Genomic DNA, 18,969 nt, shown 5'->3' on the forward strand with positions numbered 1-18,969 from the left:
AGTAATATTAATTTATTGAATATCATCCAATAGGTCTCGAGATTCAATGAAATACTGAACAATATTGAAGCAGGCTTTATCTGTAGAATTGACAAGCTGATTCTAAATTCCATTTGGAAATGAAATTGGCCTAGATGAGCCAAATAATTTTTTTCTAAGAAAGAGCAATGGAGGGGGATTTATACTACCTGACTTAAAGACATGTTCTAAAGCTACTACAATCAAGACAATGTGGTAAGGGTGAAAGGATAGGTATATAGATGAATGGAACGCATTACAGAAAGAAAAATTAGTTTCACACCTGTGTGACTTTTTTTCCCACAATAGTTTGGTCTTAGATAGGTGTATATGTAGTTAATTCATGAAACAGGAGGAAAGTAGAATGAGATGGGCCAGAGGCAGGTACTGGGTCTATATGGCCTTGGGGACTTGTAAATTTTGTTTTGGCTGTCTTTATTTATCTGAGGAATAAAGAGAGTGATTATTGACTAAGAGTCTATATAGAAGTCTGAGCAGAGAAGAAGTGTGAAAGAGCTTCCTGGGAGAGAGGGAAGGTAGAAGGAGCATGAAAATGTGTTGCGTTGCTTGACATCATTAAGGGATCATTTGAAGTTAAGTATCTTATATTAAGAGTGATATCAGTCAATATGGCTGTGCACTCCTTTTCAGTTAGAACCAGATTCACAAGTATAGGACCATGTGGAAGATTTAGTTTGCTTTGGTAGGTTTGGGGCATTGAAAGATGAGTAAGATAAAGTGAGAAAATTTAAAAGGAAGTTGAGAGTTTAATAAATACATTAATCTGGAAAGGGACAGCAGAAAGATGGTAGACTGATGGATTTTAGGTATGGTGGAGCTTAAAAGTTGTTGGAACCAGAACACTAAAGGAAGTTAGATGGTACTATAAGTAGGCAAATGTCTAGAATAAGATATTTGAAGTTGAGGTCATAGAGTTTGCAGCTATTGATAATTTACAAGATATATTGACTGAGATGGATAGAAGATGAGATCATTATTGAAGAATAAGTCAAAAGAACAAAGGTATGGGAAGGCTCATCTTTTGTGAATATTGGAAATACCAAGAATTATGACAGAAGCAGTGTTGAAAATGATGGTATGAACCAAGTACTGAAGTCTTCAAGGAATGGAAGGGAGTGAATTATGGATGGAAAAATGACCACAAGAAGGAAGTGAATTGTTTATATGGTTTACGGGCATGAATTCAGTGATGAAGTCTCAGGGAAGGAAATAGGAGTGTTCTGTTACTAATGTAACATAACAAATCACTCAAAACTTAGGTGATTAAAACGAATACATTTATTTTGCTCACAAAGCTGAAATTTTGGCACTGTATTGTGGGGGCAGCTCGTTTATGCTCCGCATGGCATCAGCTGAGGCAACTCAAAGTTTAGAGACTACGGCACTCTAAAGATTCACTTATGTCTGGAGATTGATTCTGTCTGTATTGTGGGACTTCAGCTGGGGTTATAATCTAGAATATATATACGTGGCTTTCCTATTTGGCCATTTAGTTTTCTCAGAAGATGGTGACTGAATTTTAAGAGCATGTGTCCCTAAAACTTAGGCAGAAGCTGCATTACCTTTTATGCCTAGCATGGAACTCACATACTGTCATTACAGCCTGCCCAGATTCAAGGAGTGGGGACAGATCCCACTTATTAATGAGAAAGATGTCAATGTCACATGGAAGGAAGAGAATATGCAATGAGAGATCTTGTGGCAGCCATCATGAAATATAAAATCTTCATAGGGAGAATGGTCTGGACAGGGCAATGAAGAACAAGGGGGACACCTGCTCTGTACAGAAGCCCACCAGTAGGAGAGATAAAACACCTACCATAACAGAGATAGTGTCATCAGATGAGAAACATATGTTTGTTAGAACAAGAAGAAAAGGTAATATATAAAGATATTGAGGGTTAAGGAAATTTTGCTGATACCTTGAGCTAAATAAAGATTCATAATAAAATATTTTCATAAGTTATGGAAGGAAGGGAGATAAGGTAAAAAAAGTGGATGTATAGAATTATCTATGGAGAAGATTGTAAAAGAGGCAAGGGATGACTTAGGAAATATATTATGAAGACATATGAAAAGTAGTTATCACAAGACCTGGCATAAAGTATGTACTTAAAACATGTCAATATTTGCTTTTATTATGGGGATACATATAAAAAGTGGTTTCATACTTTCTTGTAGTGATTCATAACAAACTCATAATACATGTAAAAATAGGAAAATGTTAATTATTGATGTATTTTTCCAGAAATTAAATCTTAAATGGCTTAACATTGATTTAGTGACTATTTCTATTCTAGTCTCATATACCTTACACACACATGCACACACATGCACACAGTGTTTAGTCAGTGCTTAGAAATATTCATGTGAATACTTCACTATAAAATGTGATTCATTGCAATTAGAAGCAAATGCATTTTCAACTTTAATTTAAACTTTCAGTATTGATGAGTAATAGTTTATAAAAAAGAAAAACTTCCTAGTATTTTTTTTGGTGTATATAAACACCAAATGAAAAATGAAAATCTATCAAGGCTATTTAGTTGCTTCTTAAGAACATTCATAATTTTTTTTTATTTTAGACTAGGGTGCTAAAATGTGGGTAAAGCGAACATATATGACATAAATCATCAAAATAAATTTTCCAATATCATATTTTCTAACCACAAGTTACTCCAATTGTCCAAATCCCATGATAACTTGAGAACCCCTTTTTTCCTGTGGCTTATTGCTAAATCTGCATGGCATGCTTAATCATGACACTCGTGACTCTCAGTTTTTGTAGTCAGCTATATTTCCAGGTTTTCCCAGATTAATTTTCAATGTTTTATATATGATAGATCTTGAGAATTTTAGATGTGTTAATTTATTTTTCTTGCTTACGATATATTGTTTTATGGTTAAATGACTCATTTTAAGATCAGTAGAAAATACTAGACTATATATTAAAATATCTATTAAAATGAACAGAAAACATGCTATTTATTCTTATTTTCTTTGTATGCTTATCTGTGACTAACAATACCATTATTAAAAGTATGTTAAATATTCTTAGTAGTGACTGCTGTTGATGAATTTAGTGCATTTTTAATAAGAAACATTATGAATTTTGAGATAATGGCTCCTTTCAAAAATGACTTTAAATTTTGTCCTTATTGGTTTCCATCATCATTTTTTATTTAAATTCCATTATGAGCTGGAAATAATTTTTCATTCTAGAGGGAACTCAATGAAAATGTTCACCAGGCAATATAAGATTAGTGAGTTTGGGGCATCTGTGACTAAAAATTCTGAAAGCACTAAGCCATGTAACCACTGGGACAAACATATATGATTTTTTCTCAGATACTAAAAAGAAAGATGAAGAGAAGAAATTGGAACTAGATCTCTTCATGGGATTAAAAATGCTGAGAGAGGCAAGGTTCATTAAAGAATACAGAGGATGTTAAGGATAGTAGCAGGTCAGGGTATGTATTATTCATCTAAAGGGGTGCTGATGCAAAATACCAGAAATCTGTTGGCTTCTATAAAGGGTATTTGTTTGGGGTAGAAGCTTACAGTTACTAGGCCATAAAACATAAGTTACTTCCCTCACCAAAGTCTTTTGCCACATGTTGGGCAAGGTGGCTGCCAGTGTCTGCCAAGGTTCAGGCTTCTTGGGTTCCTCTCTTCCTAGGGCTTGCCTCTCTCTGGGCTTAGCTGCCATTCTCTAGTCTCTGCAGCTGCAGACTATCATGAGAACAGCTCTTCTCTCTTCCCAGGGCCTTCTCTCTTTCCTCACGACCAGGCTCCTCTGTGTGTTTATTTCCCGGGACTCTAATTCAAAACTCCAGCAGCAGAACTCCAACATCAAAGCTCCAACCTCCCTTCTCTGCAGTGTGGTTTCTCTATGAATCCCCTAGGTGGGTGAGGACATCCTACTGACATTTCCCAATCAAGCTTTAATCATTATTAATCAAGTAAAAGTGAAACCTCAATCCAATATACTCTAATATGCTCAGAGGGACAAACCAGTTTACAACCTTAATCCAATATCTATTTTTGAAATTCATAAATAACATCAAACTGCTACAGGGTACAAACCTCTGATTAAACAGAGCTGGCTTTGAAGCTCAGTTTTGCTCTTGACCATCTTCAATGAGTAGAGTTGTATCAAGTTGCCTCATGAGTATCTTGCGGGTTTTCACAGAGGAAATGCAATTAAAGTGCGCATGTGTGTAGTGTTGAAGAAATTTCCTTGCTTGTTTGTATCCCAAGCACCCAGCCAAAGCTAGCCTAGGGTGTCTGCCATTTTGTGCATTGTATGTTGAACATGAATGACCACACTCTTCCCTGCAGTGACACATTCATTCCCTTAAAAGCTCAAACTATCTCCAGTCCAATTTTTCTTCTAATATCCGCTCATCTATATATCTCTCAAAAAGATACCTCTACTTGAATGCCTCATACCTCTCTTTGCATAATATATGCAAAACTGAATTCCTGATCTCCCCCTCTGAAAACCTCAGTACCTTGAATCATGCTTTCCTTCTCTCTCTTACACTCCACACCTAATCAGTCAGCAAATCCTGTTGACTGTACCCTCAATAATATGCAGCATTTAATCACTTTGCACCACTTCCATTACTGAAACCCTAGGCCAAACAGCACCAGCTTTCTGATAGACTATTTTAATGCCCTCTTAACTGTTCTCCTTTCTTCCATTTTTTTTTTCTCATTTGCAATAGTCCACTGTAATTCCAGAAGCCAAAGTTCTTCTTGAAAGTGAGATGTGTTTCTTCTCTGCTCAAAACCCTGAATAAAATGCAGGTTCTTGCAATTGCTTTCAAAGCCATTCATGATCTGTTGCTCTTCACCCATATGACATCTCACTCATTGCTCCAGCCCCTCTGGCCTTCTTCCTTTTCCTTGGAATACCAGTCATGCTGCCTTTCTATGGACTGATCTTGCACCTTGGATAACTTTACCTCCTTCAAATATTTGTTCAGTCATTTTCTTTTCAATGATGTCCATTCTTTCCATACACTCATCTCATTAAGTGATCTTTTTTCTCAGATCTAAACATAGATGTGACTTCTTTTAGGTGGCCTACTATGACCTTGTTCCACCTACCCCTCATTTAATATTGTCTCAATTTTATGTTCCCATAATTCCCTATTTTAGAACCAATCAAATTCATGTTTTTTGTTTTTTCCTCTCCCTCCTCACCTCCCTCGTGTCTATTTGCATGCTTTCTGCTCTCTGTGTCCAACCACTGTGCATTCTTCTGTGTCTGTATTTTTATTTATGTATTCTCCCCCCCTTGCAACTTGCCTGTTGTCTGTGTCCATTCGCTGTGCTCTTCTGTGTGTGTGTTTGTTTTTTTTTTGCTTGTCTCCCTTTTTGTTGCTTCACCTGGCTGAGTCAGCTCTCTGCAGCGCTGGTAGGTGAGCCTGCCTTCACCAGGAGGTGCCGGGAGCAAACCCAGGGCCTCCCATATGGTAGACTGGAGCCCAACTAGTTGAAGTTGAACCACAGCCGCTTCCAAATCCATGTCTTTTTTACCCCTATACATACCACTGAACAGGGCATGCATGCTATATAACATTTAATTAGTATTTGAAAAATGAATAAATCAAGTGTTCATAAGTACATGGAACCACATACTATGTGCAGGACTGGAGAGATACACTAGAAAAGACTCAGTAGGGGAATAAAAGCAAGTGAGATGATTAATTAGAAAAAAAAAAATCCCCTCTCATGATGTAACACCATTATCATCGTAGGATTTTAGAAATTAATAAACCTACAAAAGTAACTCTTTATATAACATGAACTGCTTCAACCAAAGTATCAGTGTGAGATATTAAGGAGTGATGTTTTTTGTCAATAAAAAAACCAAAATGATTGCCTGAAAAATGTCATATAAATTACTCATGCTGCAAAGATTTATGAAACTTTATTTAAGCATTTGAAATTGTTACCTCTTTCTTATTGTTCCAAGATTACAGCTTTCTATACAAATGGGAATATAGAATAGGTTTTAAATGATTTAAGTATCTTATTATCACACACATACATGCTGGATTCTATAGCATGATAAATTCAGATTTTCAGAGGTTAAACTTTTACAAAAATCATTTGAAACAATCCCATTTATCCATTAAAAATCTTTGAGATGTAAAAACTTTTCACCATAAAAATACTTTAAAAAATATTGATTATGTATTATCTACTCACATACATGAGAGGTGTTTTTGAGCTCCTGGATTGAGGGGACAAAGATAATACTTGAAAAGATTGTATTTTACCAAACCATTCTGAATAAACAAAAATGAATCTGAGTAACACTCTCTTCAGTAGCAACATATATGGTTTCATGCTGTTAAACACATAAATATTATGTAGAAATATAATACCTTAGATTGCATAGCATAACAAATACTTAAATGTGTTTCCATCAGTCCCTATCACCTTAATTTTTAGATTAGTCATTTGATGTTATTCAAATTGTAGCCTTTTGGCAGAAACATTTATTTCTCCCTAATTTTGATGTTATGTTACAAAAATATTTATAAGAAAATTAATATCTCCTACATTCCTTTGATATCTACATAGTAAAATGCAGACAAATCTTTGGGAATGATTATTTTTGGAGTGGGAAAATTAATCAAGGATCATATTTCAGTTTTGCAAAAATTTATACCTGATTGTAATGAAAAGAAAAAAACCTTAGAAATGTTGGTAGTCTCTTAAAATTGTAGATTCAAATGAAATGACCATTTTGAATTCATCTATACCAATTCCAGCCTTATTCTGAGACATGCCCAAGGCATGACGTCTCTATGAGTCTGGAGCAGATAACATTAGTAGACAATATTGTGGGAAATTTGGGGTACCAGAAACAGTGAAAAATAAAAAGTTTAACAAGAACAAAAAATACACACCTTTGAATGGCATCTAGTTCTGTGATGTTTAATTTTATTTTAAAATAAGTTATTATCCTCCTGAGAATAGTTTCATAATATATTTTAAAGAATACAATATTGGAATCAGACTAAAATCTAATCCTAAACCTCTGTTTGATTTTAGCAAGGTTATGTAATCTCTTTGTGACTTAGTTAATAGTTAAAGGTACCGAAATATCATTCTTAATTTAGATGTTAGGTTATTTCTATGAAGCCTTGTCTTGAACTCTCTTATGTGTTCACATGCTTCCTTCATTGGGAAAAATAAGTTGGTTGAAAGGAAATAGTGACTGCTATATATTACATACAAGCCTGGTATGTGTATGGATTGTGTCATACATATGACAATCGACTCTAAGATCATTTCCTATCCTACAAACCTATGATGTGTAATACAAATCTGTTTTGAACCAAAGGGGATAGACACTGAGGCCATTAAAATTGGGTGAAAATGGGGATACATCTTAGTTTGTGAGGACTGTTATGACAAATATCACACACTGGTAGTCTTAAACATAAAGATTATTGGCTCACAGTTTAGAAGCTAGAAGTCCAAAATTAAGTTATTAGCAGCACTTGCTTTCTCCCAAGTCTGTAGAATTCTAGTGGCTTGCTGACAGTCAATCCCTGCCTCCATCACATGGCAATCTGTCTCTTTATGCCTCTTCCTGAGGCTTGTCTATCCGTATCTAAACCTTCTTTATATATAAAGATCTCAGTCAAAGCAGATTAGTTTTGCTTCACCTTAGTAGGGTCTTCAAAAATGCTGTTCATGAATGACTTCACACCCACAGGACCTGATGATAGGACTCCAGCATGTTTTTGTGGGAGACGTGCTAGAAGCTACCATAGCACATTAATCATAGGAATTATCACAATAGTTTTAAAGAGTTATCATTTATTGAGTGCTAATTCTCTACCAGCCCTATAATACAAGAAATAGTTCATCAGGAAGGCACCAGGTTACAGATAAGGAAATTTAGGCTCCAGGTTATAAGGTATCAGCTCCAGCATCATACAAACACAATATGAAATTGCTAGGATTTGAACTCAGGTCTATGTGATCTTACAGTCCATGTCTCTTTAATCAAAGAGAAGATGGTTTGTGGCCACTTAGACCAAAAGAGTTAGAAACAGTCACTGTGGAGAATAAAGTAATGATAGAAAAGTAGTAACTAAAGTACCAACTAATAACAGTTGGTGTTACCTGAGATTGCATGTAACTTGAAATGTACTCCATAATGCTTCACCCCTGAGAATATTTAACTAGGTCGATAATGTTCATTATGAAAGATCAAGGACGGTAATTCCTAAAAGCCTGCCATGGAGCCAGCAGGGCATTGGAGAGAAAACTTAGCTATGTTATCAGACAGGCATACACTGGAATTCCATTTTCACCATTTACTGGTTGTGAAAACCTAGCATATTGCTTAGTTTTGTACATATAGAATGGAAACATTAATATCACTAATACTATTATTGTGCTAATTAAATGATTTAAAACTGTGCAGAGAGTTTCACAAACTGCTGGCACTTGAGGACATGATAAATAAATGTCGGCTTGTTTTGTTTTTATTTTTACTGTTATTGTCTTTATGTCATGGGGCTATAAAAGAGGGAGCATCGTAAGAGATGAGGATTGAATAGTAATCACAAAGTGACAGTGGAGAAAGAATAGACTTGAAAATATAATGCAAATTGTGTTAAGATTATAACTTTAAACTAAGTTTCCACATTTCAAAATATGGAACCTGATATTAATCGTTCTTGAGATCAACCAATTAGAATGATTGTTTTTCTGACTTCCTTTTTCTTCTTGCTCTGGCTTCTGAAAAAATCCAAAACCCATTCTGGTTTTAAAATTGAGATTGCCAGATAGCTAGAACATGAAAACACACTCTGGGAGAGACTGAATAATTCTATATCATATTGAAACTACAGAAGGAAAAATATGCATCAGCTAAACACAGAGAAATAAAAATTTTGCAATATATGGTGCTATGAAATATATTTTATGAGTTGCCTGAATTCTGAAGTTGTTTCTAAAGTTGTTTAGAAATAAAGTACATTATCAAAGAGCAGTGTTTACCACTTTGTTTTGAACCAGTATTTCACATACTGTGAATAAAAATTATGTCTGTAAATATTAGCATCTGTAATTGTTAAATGTGGGACCCAGTAGAACACTTACAGACCGAAAATTAGGGACAAATACATGACTGCTCTTGCCAAATGAACAGTATCTTGCCAAATGAACAGCAAAAGCCAATTGCTTTTGCTAACTCACAGACACTTTATTCAAAAAGAGCAAAATTTCACAGATATGCAATGAACTGATTACAAAATGGGTCAATTCATTTTAATTCTCAATGTACATTTTGGAGAAAAAAGGTTTACAATGATTGCATGCCCTATGTATTCTTTAAACTTCCTCTATGGTATTTGTATTCATAACTACAAATGCACTATGCCTTATATTTCAAGTAGACTTTCTCATAAAACAATGGAAACTATTTTCTAATTTTTTTTTACTTTAAGACAAATTATAGTTTTCATATAGTTATAGTTTATCTATATCTATCTACCTATCTATACTTGTAAAAGAATCCCATAATGTTTTAATTAAAACTCAAATTATATTCATTCTAGAAAATAATTCTCTGATGACTAAAAAATGTGTTTTCCTTTTGTTGTAGTTGTTTGATTTAACAAGAAAAATTGTAATCAGTAATCCATTTATACTGCATATTATGGCTTATTATTTATTTGAAAAAATCCATATTTAATCTGTACTTTTCAGTCTAATTAAAGGAATGTGATTTTGTTCCACAGGCAGTATGTCTCCTGAGTCATTGAGTCAATATGCAAGGTCCAATGGCACAACAAGAAAGGTTGATAACAAGAACATGCTATTTCTAACTTAACCATCAGGGCCAGGAACTAGACCTTGTATATCCTTTTATAACAAATGTTCTGTTGGATGTTTTTTTTCCTTACATTGAAAGTTTATTGCATTAATCAGAATATATTCTCCTTATGATTCATTACAGGACTTATTATATGACCCTACAGACATGACTACCTGATTCTAAAAAAAAATGGGTGTTTCAAATCACAGACCATTAAAATTTTATACAAATTATATGATGAGTCACTCAGTTTTGCTTTAGGTATTTAAACTGTACATCCTGTCTCCTAAGGCAATAAACATCCATATTAACGTGAATGCTGTTCTCAAAAACACATGTCTTAAAACATAAACTAATAGAGTAAAACACTGAGTGCTTATATAAGATGATTTCATGATATGCCATGAATATTCCAATTATATTTTTCATCACATTCCATGTGAATCAAAGTGATAAGGACTAGAATGCGATCAGATTGAATCAAGTCATTCAGAAAAGTTATCTTGCTTGTGATGATAGAAAAATATAATTGGAAAGTTTGGGTACCTTCTAATATATATAGAATATTATGTGCTTTATTACTAATAAGCAATTACTTAACTTTTTATCGTAGCTTTTTTTGGGATAGTGTTAACTTACAGATTTTCCCTTCTGCCCAATTTCCCATAACCATTTCCTTCTCAAAAACATAGCTTTCTGGATTCTCTCTAAATTATAAAATAACACTAATTTTGCTTGTAAAGATAAAAAATGATAATTTTTTAGCCAATTAACACTTTCATATATGTTGAAAAGAAATTTGCAAGGCATAGCGCTTTGTTTTAGGGAATCTAAAAATAATTACATGGGATTCCATTTTCTCAATGTTTTATAATTCTAGCCATCCTCTGGATAAACTTTAATGCTATCACCTATTGTAAGGCAAAACAAAAGTACCGGAATCTTTATCACTGAATGAATGAAAAGGTATTTGATATAATTTAACCTAATTTTATTTTCTATTTCTCTACAGTATAGATTCACATAGAATTGGATGTATCATCTATGACAGGTGTCATACTCAGGAAGAATTTAGTTTGTAAAAGACTGTTCAAAAGTACCCTTTTTTCTTAAGACCAAAATGGCATTGTAAGAAATCTGCTCATGGTATCTGTTGATGTCAAGATTAAATTCTGGGGAAACGGACTTTGGCCCAGTGGTTGGGGCGTCCGTCTGCCATGTGGGAGGTCCGCGGTTCGGACCCCGGGCCTCCTTGACCCGTGTGGAGCTGGCCATGCGCAGTGCTGATGCGCGCAGGGAGTGCCGTGCCACGCAGGGGTGTCCCCCGCGTGGGGGAGCCCCACGCGCAAGGAGTGCGCCCGTGAGGAAAGCCGCCCAGCGTGAAAAGAGAGGGAAGCCTGCCCAGGAATGGCGCCGCCCACACTTCCCGTGCCGCTGAGGACAACAGAAGCGGACGGGGAAACAGGACGCAGCAAATAGACACCAAGGGCAGACAACCAGGGGAGGGGGGGAAATTAAATAAATAAATAAATCTTTAAAAAAAAAAAAAAGATTAAATTCTGTTCAAATATATTGCTTTTCTTTGTATTTAATAAATAAACGGTAAGGATGAAAGTTAGCAAATAGAGGAGATAAAATGCTTAATTCAAATGTAATTTATACTAACTTTTCCTAATGAGTTCTTTTCAAATGTATTCATTTAACAATGGGCATAATTTTACCAACTCCCAAGTATTTATCTAATTAAAATTTCTAAGAGGGAAAATACATAACCAAATATCCAAAGAGTTTTGAACACACATACATACCCTACAAACACTATTATTGAGGCATTCTGATATCTGAATTATTTTACATGTATTTGCTTGTGACACAAAAACTGCTCAGTGTTTCAAGTTTCTATCTTTAAATTACAGAGTTTTGAAAAATATCCAGTAAAGCTAATAATTAAAATATTGGCTAAAATCATGTATGGTAACAAATTTATTTGAGCCAACCTATCAAACCAGTAATGAAAGAAAAAAGATCTCTGCTTTGAGAAATAATCATGGAAACTAGTTTTTATGATAAATACTCATATAATATAGACTCATCATAGAAGCCTTTGAAGGACCTCTAAAATTATTTGGCTTCTATTTACATGGAGATTCATTTAGATAAACTTAAAATAACAATACTGTGATTTACAATTGCACACAGTTTAGAGACCATGTGTCAGTTTATTCTAAGCCAAAGTCAGCCTCATGAAGGAGAATTGTGGGAAGATGGTAGAACAGGAAGCTTCAGTAATCAGTCCCTCCACCAGAACTACTTAAAAGGCAGGAACTGCCTCAATCAACTATTTAGAAACTCTAGTTCTACTTGTGAAAGTCCAGAACTATACATCATCCAGGAAATAGAAGGAGGGGGAGGCTTGTAAATTATGGTAAGGAATAGTAAATTGCTCTCTACATGTAGTGCTTACAGGCACTCATCCTCCACTATATCAGACCATGGAGTTGCTGGTTCCAGAAAAGGACATGAAGTCCACTTCCTCAAGATCCAGGGTGGGCACATGCTAAGCTGATCACAACTTTTATTAGCAACTTTGCTTCACTGGGTGCCTGGCTCTGAGGAAAGCCATTGTTACAACCTGCCCCAGACTTAGAGGAGGAGACTTAGAGAAGATACTCTTCCTCAGAGCTGTGAAGGACACTTGAAAAAATAGTGGCATTTGCTGGGCTGTTCAAGAAAGCACCGCTTTGGAGAGCAATGGAAGAACTTCTGGGCCCCCTGCATGGACTCACCCTCAGCCCTTCTCTAGGGCAGTTTGGAGGTCACCAAAACTCTCTTTGTGATACCCCAGCCTTGTTCCGTCTGTGAAATGCCCTACCTTTCCAGAATTTGCCATCCAGGTAACAAATATCTTCAGAGAAAGAAAGCAATATAAGAAACAATATAGAAAAATTACTAAAGAATATCAGAAAAAAAATCAATATGAGAATCTTAATAAAGAGATATATTTTTAAAAAAGAGAATTAACAAAACTATTGGAATTGAAGTCCTCAATACTGAAGGAAAAAAAAACAGTAAAGTTTTAATGATAGCTTGTAACTGGCAGAAGAAAGAATGAGCAAACTTGAAGACATTATAATTTAAATGAGCAGGCTCAGGAGCAGGAAAGAAAAAGAATTATAAAAAAAACTGAAAGAGCCTAAGAGAGCTCTGGGACAATATCAAAGAGACTGAACTATTAAAGAGATTGAATCAGTAACCAAAAAACTGCCAAAAAAGAAAAACCCAGACCCTATAACTTCACAGGTGTATTTTACCAAACATTCCAAGAAGAGTTAACACATACCCTGCTCAAAATCTTTAAAAAAAAAACTGAAGTCAGGAAACAGTTTTAACTCATTCTATGTGGCCAACATCACCCTCATGCCAAGTCAGATAAATATGCCACAAGAAACGAAAACTACAGACCACTATCTCTTATATACTTAATTGCAAAAATTCTGAACAAAATAGTAACAAACCAAGTCCAACAGCACATTAAAGAATTATACAACATGACAAAGTGGGATTTTTCATAAGTATGCATGGGTGGTTCAACATAAGAAAATAAATTAATATAATACACCATATTAGAAGAATGAAGGAAAAATGTCACATGATTATCTCAATTAATGCAGCAAATAGGAGCTAAATGTACAGAAACTAAATACACAGAGTTTCTATTTAGATGATGAAAAGTTTTGGTAATGGATGGTGGCGATGATATCCCAACATTTTCAATGTAATGAACGGCACTGATTATATATTTAAATGTGCTTAAAAGGGGGAAATTTTAGATTGTATATATGGTATTTTGAGGAATAAAAATAATACATGGAACTGCACCTTAAATTAAACCATGAACTACAGTTAATAGTACAATTATAAAAATGTTCTTTCACCAGTTGTAACAAATGGTCTATAGCAAAGTAAGATATTAAAAATAGGGTGATATATGGGAATCCTGTATTTTATGCAGGATTGTTCTATAACTCATAAGTATTCTAATTAAAAAATAGAAAAACAAAATTATACTCATGGTTTAGTTTCTTTATCTCTTTACCAAGGTGAAGTGATATACTATCACATCACTGTACAATGTCTGTCCATGAATACTTTTAGGTAGTGTTGGTATTTAGACTTATAAAATTAGATAGTTTAAGTATTTTATCTTAGGAAGTTACACAATTTGTTAAGGAATAAATTAGAAATAACTAATTAAATCAATACATTCTACTTGAGTATGACAAACATTTTATCCTAGTTTATTTCATAAATTTGTTATATCAGTATGGAATATTTCCTAAATTTAAAAAAAAATTACATATTTTCTAACTTTGCTAGCTATTAGTTCTAAAAAATACCAATTTTAATCATGAACAAATCAAAAGTGATATTTGGGAACATATCTTTTAAAACAAATTTAAACATAATATTCAGCTATTTTCTGAAGTCTTGATGGAATGATAATCACTTACCCTGAAATATGGGAAGGAAATCCATATTAGAATTGATCAGTGACACCACATGATAAAACCCTTCTGCAGAAGATAGGAATTTAGAAATATACAATTTTGCTTTCTCTTATCTGGTACCCTTCAAATTCTAGTGGCCTTGATCACCCCAGACACTCAGTTCTGTCTTCTCAAGTCAGGGAGTCCATTAGGCTCTACCTGTGTTCTCCTCCATGTGTAGCACCTTGAAAACCCTCTCAAAGCAGTAAACTGGGCAACCATTGGTCTCTCTCTTTTGTTTGTCTCTCTCAGGAATCACTGTTTTTCACTGCCTGATGTCCAATGACTTGTCAACCAACAGTGCATAAAAGTAGTTGGTGTTTTGGTTATTTCAGGTGGGAGATTAAATCCAGTCCCTCTCCATTTTGGCTAGAAACGGAAGTTGGTAGTCAGTTGTGGTTCATGGATCCCCAATGACTTTGCCAAACTCTGCTTAGGACTCTTGTGCAATTTAAGATACTTCTACTCAACCCTTTTCTTATTTCTCTATCTCTTTCACCCAGGCTCAAACATGTGTCATGGCATGTTGGCACTCCCAGCTTTCCCAGGATTCTGATATACTCTGAAAAATTTTCCCCTAATAAATTTCTTGTACTTTGAAAAAAAAAACAGAAATATACACATTTGAAACTAATAAAGTCCTAAACAATTTACAGAGCCACACATCTGTATTTAATTTATAATTAGATCGTATTGTATTTTATAGAAATATATATATAGTATTGAAAGTTCACATTTTTTCAACAATTAGTTGTTTAGACAAATAATGTGTAGACATAAGGATAATTAGATTGATAGATAAACACTAGATAGGGACACCCTCAAACACATACATGATAAATGTTATTTATAAATCATTATTTTGAGTACATTTTCAAAATGGACATAATAATATTAAACAACATTAAACAATTAATGAATATCTTAATATCAATCAAACAATATAAAAAGAGTTACCACACAACTGAGGTATTTAAAGGCAGCAGACATGTCTTAATCATATCATGCCCACTACCCAGTAAAGTTCATGTTATATATGTCTGGTCCAATACATTGAATGGATGATATTTAATTAATAGATTGTACATTTTTCCTCCCATCACAGTAGAAACATCCCTTACCACAGTGCTTAAAACAAAGTGTGCACTAAAAAAAGTAAGGTGCATAGTGTTTTCCAAAGGTTCTCAGATTAAATCCAAAATTTTCAGAAATTACAGATTTTTTGTGGGGGGTGTGGAGTACATTTGCCTTTATTGTCTTTTGAACTGGAATGCTTTCCCTACAGGGCTCAGTGTTAGAGAAGAGGAATTCCTTATGTACAGGAAATTATAAGTAGGCTAGTGTGGATGGAGACAGTGAGTATGGTAAGAGACCTCATTTTAAAGGTTTTAAAAGTGCTGAATAGTATGGAGATTTGTATGCTATGCTAATGTTCTATAATAAAAAAAAAATAACTAGAGGTTCCCCCAAAAAGGATATGGTCACTTGTTGCTGAGAAGTATGGCAATAAGTTAACTGCAATCTTTAAGAATAGTAGTTTCAATTGAGCAGTTTCAGTGGAAGGGTGGAGTGTGCAAGGGTTAATTAGGATGAGAAAGTGGAGATCCATGTAGGGAGAAGTAATTTAAGAATCATAGAACAGAATTTTTGGTAGCCAGAGAATATTTAGAGATCAAGTGAAATTTTAAGAAATGTGTCATTGTTTTTGTTATATTTTCCTTTGTTTTGTTTCCACTGAAAAATTCTACAAAATTTTATTCGACTGTGTGAATAACAGTAAACAGAAAAACTAAGTTTAAAAAGCATAGGAGATGCTTTCAGGATTAGTTCCAGAGAGCAGAGATAGGATTCATAACTCAAATAAAGAGGTTTATTTTAATAGGGCAAGGACACATTTCAATTTTGAAAGGAAGAAAAAATGAGAAAGTGGTTACAATTGCATATAGATCTGGAGATCTGGATGTAGGAAAAGGAGAAGGTTCCTCTGTGATGACTTTTATTTTCTCAGGTATCAGACAAATCGCTCAGCTGGGAGTTAAAGAGGAGCAGAGCTTGTAAGCAGTTTGAAGAAAGAGGAGAAACTACAAAATAGTCCTTTTCTTGTTGGAAAATGAACTTTTCTAAGGGAAATACTAAGATGGCCTAGCAGTATTTTATGCACCATAGGGACTTAAGTTCATGATTCAAAGGCAGTGAATAATTATTGTTTTGTGAGTTTCCCTCTCTGTATCTTTGCTTGGATTTATTAAGCCACCTCAAATTAAATAATGTCTTTTATATTACTCATTATTTTCCCCAAAATATGTTTCATATCTAATATTCTTCATCTGAGAAAAATGACACTAGGATTTCCCAAAGCAGCTTAAGCCAAATACCTTAGAATCATTCTTAGGATTTCCCACTTTTTCATCTGATCCTTTAAATATATCTCAAAACTGTGTTGAATTTACCTCATTACATCTCTTCAATTCACCTTCTTTTCTGTATCACCATTAGTACTGGTGTTTCTAAGGCAGCAGTGTCTCTTTGTGAATCAAATACAATAGAAACTAAAGGGCCAATTGCTACTACCCTCGCCACTCTCCAACCTGTTACCTATTCTTCTGAGAAATTACTTCAAATACCACTTTGATCTTATAAGTTCCTTATAAGTTCCTTATAAGTCTATTCCATGGGCTCCCTATCTTAGTCTCCTAGAGCTACCATAAACAGTTACCCCAAACTGGGTGGCTTAAAAGAACAGAATTTTTTTCAACAAATCACAAATGCAATTTGTTATAATGAAAGACAAAAACATCTCAACTTTTAAAAACACAGAGGAACAACAAAAACAATTTTAGAGAGAGAAGGTGAAAAGAAAATTCAGCCCACTTCCTAGAACATACTGAAGGACAAAAGATTGAATTCTCCTGACTCACACTCACATCTGACCATCTCTTTCAGTGAACCATCATCAGGGACATCCTGGTTACCAGACTGTGCAAAATACTTGTTTTGTGCTAGACCGGTCACCTACGTTGTTACAATTGATGATAGCACATGTTTATCTTTGTACTACTAATTAAAGTCCATGGTTTAACAGTGCTCACTGTTAAAATAAGAGAATTTTATTTTCATAGTTCTAGAGGTTTGAAGTCCAAAATAAAGTGTCAGCAAGGCAGGCTACAAACCAGAGCCTCTGATGAAAATCCTTATTGAGTTCCTAGAGACACTGGCTGTCTGAGATGGGAATTCTCTCTCTGAATGTAGAAATCACTCCCTTTTAAGGCCTTCAGTTGACTGAATGAGATGTCATTCATTGCTGACTGAAATCTCCTTAGTTGATTGTAGATGTAACTATGCAATGAACTCACCGATGATTAAAGTCCATGACATGCCCTTGTATTACGGTTAGCCCAGTGCTTGCTTGACCAGACAACTGGACACCATTAGCCTAACCATCACACAATACCTTTAGGATTTATAAAGGCAAGGCCATGTCTAAAATGTTTGTCTTTTCAACTCTGGTACCAGGCAGAGATTCTGGCTTACTGCACTTGTTGAAAACAATTTGTTGAACTACTGAACAGAGAGATATGTTTATCTACTTTTTAATTATATTTATATTTTTTCCAAAGCTCCCATGAGAAGTTAAGTAGCAGCATTACTTATGATATAATATAAAGGTTTTAAGTTAAAAAGTATTCATTAAAATGAAAATAAATCATTTTTGTTTTGTGAATGGGAATATGCAGAAAGTATGGATTGACATTTCATGCCTGAAAGCAAATAGTATTGAAAGTGAGAATGGTTTTACTGAAAAGAATAAAAGGCAAAACAAAACCTGGATAACATAGCTCAGTATGGTATAGGCTGTTAAAGCTATCCTATTATTAGAAAAATAACATTTTAAGTCTTCCCCTAATCATATAACTACAAGAATTTCCCTAATTCTATCAAAAGCTCTTCTTATCTTTCAAATACCATCAGAATTCTCTCTGAATTTATAAGAGCATTAAGGCTTTACTTTCACTATAATTAGATCTACTGAAAAAGGTACCTTCTCAGTTTTGTCAATTCCTGATTATTCATGTTGAAGGCAGAAGACATAGCTTTAATTACTAACACCCTGGATCATTTATAGCCCCTGAAAATTAGTCCCAATTCATCCTGTCTATCAGAAATTTCAGTTGACACACAAGTTTACCTTTAAGCTTTAACCGATGTTCCTTGATGCTTGAATAAATGTTCTTTATGTGTGAAGATTGAACATAGAAAAAAATGATAAGAGTTGATTAACTTTATGTAATCTAAGCTCTCAGATGTAATCAAACCATAAGTTTGGATACTTCAATTAGTCCATACTAGACAAATGGAATATTGATGTTTGTCTTTACTAGACCTGCAAGGAAAGAAGGTATACATGTCTAGGATTGGGTCCTTAAAAATGCAAGAAATACACAGAATAAAAGGATTTACTTCATAAACTTTTACTTACCTCATCATCAATTTAGATACAGTAGCAAAGTTATAAGCAAACATTTC

General features: G+C 34.3%; 1 protein-coding gene across 16 annotated transcripts in view; it reads left to right on the forward strand.

Moving 5' to 3' along the window:
- EPHA5 (EPH receptor A5) overlaps positions 1–18,969 on the forward strand; it is a 374,629-nt gene that overhangs the window by 184,648 nt on the left and 171,012 nt on the right. The window lies entirely within an intron of this gene.

Source organism: Dasypus novemcinctus, chromosome 1 (genome assembly GCF_030445035.2).
Source record: "Dasypus novemcinctus isolate mDasNov1 chromosome 1, mDasNov1.1.hap2, whole genome shotgun sequence".
In the NCBI taxonomy this organism is placed as follows: domain Eukaryota; kingdom Metazoa; phylum Chordata; class Mammalia; order Cingulata; family Dasypodidae; genus Dasypus; species Dasypus novemcinctus.